Genomic DNA, 5,567 nt, shown 5'->3' on the forward strand with positions numbered 1-5,567 from the left:
CGTGTACCCCAATGTTCATCGCAGCACTGTTTATAATAGCCAGGACATGGAAGCAACCTAGATGTCCATCAGCAGATGAATGGATAAGAAAGCGGTGGTACATATACACAATGGAGTATTACTCAGCCATTAAAAAGAATACATTTGAATCAGTTCTAATGAGGTGGATGAAACTGGAGCCTATTATACAGAGTGAAGTAAGCCAGAAGGAAAAACACCAATACAGTATACTAACTCATATATATGGAATTTAGAAAGATGCTAACAATAACCCTGTGTACGAGACAGCAAAAGTGATGCTGATGTGTGGAACAGTCTTATGGAATCTGTGGGAGAGGGAGAGGGTGGGAAGATTTGGGAGAATGGCATTAAAACATGTAAAATATCATGTAGGAAACGAGATGCCAGTCCAGGTTCAATGCACGATACTGGATGCTTGGGGCTGGTGCACTGGGACGACCCAGAGGGATGGTATGGGGAGGGAGGAGGGTTCAGGATGGGGCGCACATGTATACCTGTGATGGATTCATTTTGATATTTGGCAAAACTAATACAATATTGTAAAGTTTAAAAATAAAATAAAATAAAAATAAAAAAATAAAAATACACATGATCAGATGTTATGAGAGATTAAACAGAAAAATCACAATAGAGAAATGGAGAAAAAATAAGAGAGAAATAAAGATGAGAAAGGAGAGACTAAGGTCAACAATAAAACAGAGGTGATAATTATAAATATTAAAATATTAAAAATATATTATGTTATAAAACTTTGTAAAAATTTTATAAATAAATAAATATATATATAAAACATTATGTAAAAATTATATAATACTTTGGTCACCTGATGCAAAGAGCCAACTCACTGGAAAAATCCCTGATGCTGGGAAAGATTCAGGGCAGGAAGAGAAGAGGGTGACAGAGGATGAGATGGTTGGATGATATCAGCAACTCAGTGGACATGAATTTGAGCAAACTCCAGGCAATACTGAAGGACAGGGAACCCTGGCTTGCTGCAGTCCATGGGGTCACAAAGAGTCAGACAGGACATAGTGACTGAATAATGATATAAAACTTTAAGATAATAGTTTCAAAAAGATAGATGATGTTGATAAACTTCTCAAAAGGTACAAAATGCTACAACTCTGTTCAATTAAAGAGATTAACTTGAAGAGCTCTATATTTATTAAAGATATGAAATTGATAAAAGTCTCCTCACAAAGAAAACTCCAGTCTCAAGCACCCTCCTGATGAATATCTAACATTATGAAGAAACAAAATACATTTTGTTGAAGTTCTAAGTAAATAGAAAAAAATTTAATAACAGAATAGGGAAGATACTCAACAACTGTCATAACAGTTGTTATGGGCAATAGTATCCTGATATCAAATGACATAACAAAAGCGTTTCATTGAGTTTTAAGGACAGAGACTGATAAAACTTTAAGTGTCTATATGCTAGGATCTGAGATATACAAAAGATCAACATAGTAGAAAACTCTGCATTTATACAAGTAAAATAAGAACTTTTCTATACTCTGTATGAACTCTGCACAGTTGTATGCCATTTAAAGAGCCCCAGGCTTGCTCATGCAAGAAGCAAAGTACAGGACTTTGAATATATTATGAAAATGTGTGTGTAAAAAAATGAAAAAAAAACACAAAACTATGGATAGGTATCCAACTTTATTTCTGGATGCCTTTTTTTAATTTTAAAGAAAAATTTTAACAAGTGATGAGAAGCCAAAAAAAAAAAAATTAGTTTATTCAGTGAAGATGGGAACTAGATGATGCAGGGTTATTTAGAATAAACTTACCTGAGCAAGTGATATTCAAGCTAGGATCTGGAGAATTTGTAGAAAATTGTCAATTGGAAGGAAAGGAGAATTCTCTCAGGATGATGTTGAAACATTTGCAAGAGAGTGTGGAACAGAGAGCTTGGCACTGGTAAAACCCACCACAGCAGGTAGAAATCAAGAGAAGAAGTGAAGAAGTGACCAGGAAATCAGGTCTGATTAAATCTGGAAAACCTGTAATCAGCCTCTGTATATTCACGATTACTTTGCAGAATGACACGATTCCTTTCCCGAGTTGAAATTCAGCATTATGATTAATCTTATGATTTTACAGCAGATGCCTTGATGATTTTTATTAGGTTTTTTGAAGTAACAAGAAGTGCAAATGAGCAATATTCTTATAGGCACTGAAAAGTCCCCAAACCAGATAGGAATCACTAGTTTCCACAGATACAAAAAATACTTTACTGATTTTTGGCAAAGAGAAAAGCAAATCTTTGTGTTCACAGAATGCTCAACTGGCAGATTCCTGAGAGTCTTTCTGGCCCTGCAGTCTCCTCTCATGAGTAAAAATACTAAAACAGTTAAGATTTGCTCAAAGTTCCAGCTTTAGAACTGGAACAAGAACACACTGTTCACGACAATTAGTCTATTGCTCTTTGCTACAGAACATTCCAAATTTCTAGAATTAGTTGGAAATTTTGTCAAACACATGATCAAGAAACATATAGTTACCGTGCAGATCTACATACAAAGTCTAAACAAAACATGTGTTGCCCCCTCAAATTAACTATCTTTAATTAGATGGAAATCAAATTTGTTTGTGTTTGGATAGAGCTTTATTCTCTAGCAAATACAAATTGCCTCACCAATGAACACATGGTCAGACATTGACATTCCTTTCCCAGGCACTGAATAATGAAGAATCATAATTTTTTAACATAAATAGAATTTCATAAGAATTTCAGAAGTGAAATATTGATATCTATCTTTCACTAGTAGAAAGAATGTGAAGTATAAAAATATTTAGAATAACTTTTATAAAATACTTTATTTTTTAATTAGCGGGAAAATGGCTTGATATTTGAGATTTAACTTGACCTACTTTTTCACTATTAGAGAACAAAATTAGAAAAGCACAAAAACCAACTATGTCTGTATTTGGGTGATAAAGCCTTTGTTTTAAGGAGAGTATTTTTAATTTTTTTTTACATTTAATTTTTTTTAACTTTTTATTTTATATTGGAATATAACCAATTAACAATGTTGTGATAATTTCAGGGACTCAGTCATACATATACATGAATCCATTATCCTCCCCAAAAAAAGTGTCTTTATTTTTTTAATTCTAAAATGCTTTACAGAGTATTTTTTAAGTTCTTTAAAATACCTCTAGCTTAAAAGTTCTATGAATATCTTTGAACATAATAATGTAGATCTCACTAATTAGTTGAGATGCAAAAAAGTTTTATCAGTAGTTATAATGTTATAGGGCAGTTAAGTCACTCTTCAGGGAAGTAATTCAAATATGAGAACAGTATTCCAAATGACATCTGATGATCTGAAAGGTAAAAACTTAATCTTCAAAATCTTTTCAAATCATTTTCCAAATTTTCTTCTATGTTTAATAATAAGTAAGTGGGGGCAAGAACAGTTACATGCTTCCTCTCCATTCTCTTTTCCCCCAGACTTATTCATCTATAGTTGACATATAACAGCAACAAAAAAATGGGAGTTATGTGGCATGACGGAAACGTTAGCTACCTCTATTGTGGCAATCAGTTTATCATACATAAGTATGAAATCAACATTATGTATGTGGTGACCCAAGGACACAGGAGCAAAAACCGAGGAGGGTCTTGGAATGAAGGAACGAAAAACCAGACCCTTATCGTCCTTCCCTTCCCAATGTTGTAACTATTAATGGATTCCAGGTCCTCCTGAGCAGTATAACCTGTCTCCCCTCCTACCCCAGAGGGAGAAGGTGTTTGCCTTAATCTTTTCCCCACCCAGTATATGTGCCTCTTCCAATCAGCAAATGACTGGCAAGACCCCTATCCCACTGCTTGTACCCTGGGTATAAAAGTGGACTAAGGACCCCTGCTCAACATCGGTTCTCTGTTGAGCTGGCCCGCTGTTCTAACAGTGTCTCCCACTCTAATAAACTTTATTTCCCTCTCATTCTGTCTCATGTTTGGAAATTCTTTTCCAATCCACTCACGGACCACGACATTTTTGGTGGCCCACACAGGGCACAGACCACGGACCACAACAATGTACAGTTTGCCATTCACTTTTCATAAAAATAAGATATTTTTCTGAAACTTATTTATATCAACTAAAAATCCCATCTTACTATATTCATTATAAATTGAAACTATTATATTATAATCTCACAAATGAAAGGTAATACATGTACCTCAATAAAATGTAGCTATAAAATTTACCAAAAACATTTTTTCACATGTATCACCAAATTTATACAAGTCATCATGAATTCAGCCTAATTTAAAAGTAAGTATGAAGATAAATTGTAAAATGTAAATTACAAGCATTTTTCCCCCAAATCTGAAATATATTACTTAAGATTAATGGTGCCTGGAGAATCACAGGGACGGGGGAGCGTGACAGGCTGCCGTCTATGGGGTCGCACAGAGTCGGACACCACTGAAGTGACTTAGCAGCAGCAGCAGCAGCAGTACAAGTCTAAACTCTAACCTTAAGCTGTACTTTAATGATTTAAGAAGACATTTCATATAATCACCATCACAAAGCATAAGCCTAAACCACAGAGAAGCTGTTTACTGGAACTTCCTGAGCATCACCTGACGTCGGAACATATTCTCTCCAATGTCATTCAAAGTATACATCTAAAGTTGCAAGGCACCCAACTGTACAATGTACAGGGAACATATAATACTACTTCTTAAGCATCAAGAATCAATTATCATCAGATTTTTTTATAAAGTGAATGCTATCACAGTTTTTATAAAGATTGTCAACATCAAGCTGGATTCATTAGAACTTTTGTTGCTGTTGTCACTGGTTTGTTGTAGATTATGTGTGTGTGTGTGCATGTGTGGGTATTTTAGTGTAACTGAGTTTGTCCTGCCAGAGATTTTGATTCAGAAGATCTCTCAATAGACATGGGAAGAGCTGTATGCATTTTCCAAGTTAATCAAATAATTAACATCATCAGCTAAGATTAGAAAATTTGTTCTAAAATAAAAAGGAAATAAAATGTTCACGGTTAATCAAGTTTTTATTTGCAACTTTCTTGTATAAATGAATACATCTGACTTGCTGAATAAGCACTTTTTCTTTACAAAAGAAACTTTCTCTTCCTGCCTTGTGTATTTGATTAGCATACCTCTTTGGCTTGGAAAAGACAAGCTATTCTTTAGTAAATTAATAAGATATTTTTGTAGAGATTTATCTCCTTTCACTGAAAAACAGTTAGAACTGGACATGGAACAACAGACTGGTTCCAAATAGGAAAAGGAGTTCGTCAAGGATGTATATTGTCACCCTGTTTATTTAACTTATATGCAGAGTACATCATGAGAAACGCTGGACTGGAAGAAACACAAGGTGGAATCAAGATTGCCGGGAGAAATATCAATAACCTCAGATATGCAGATGACACCACCCTTATGGCAGAAAGTGAAGAGGAACTCAAAAACCTCTTGATGAAAGTGAAAGTGGAGAGTGAAAAAGTTGGCTTAAAGCTCAACATTCAGAAAACAAAGATCATGGCATCTGGTCCCATCA

Source organism: Bison bison, unplaced genomic scaffold (assembly GCF_000754665.1).
Source record: "Bison bison bison isolate TAMUID 2011002044 unplaced genomic scaffold, Bison_UMD1.0 scf7180017864481, whole genome shotgun sequence".
NCBI classification, from domain to species: domain Eukaryota; kingdom Metazoa; phylum Chordata; class Mammalia; order Artiodactyla; family Bovidae; genus Bison; species Bison bison.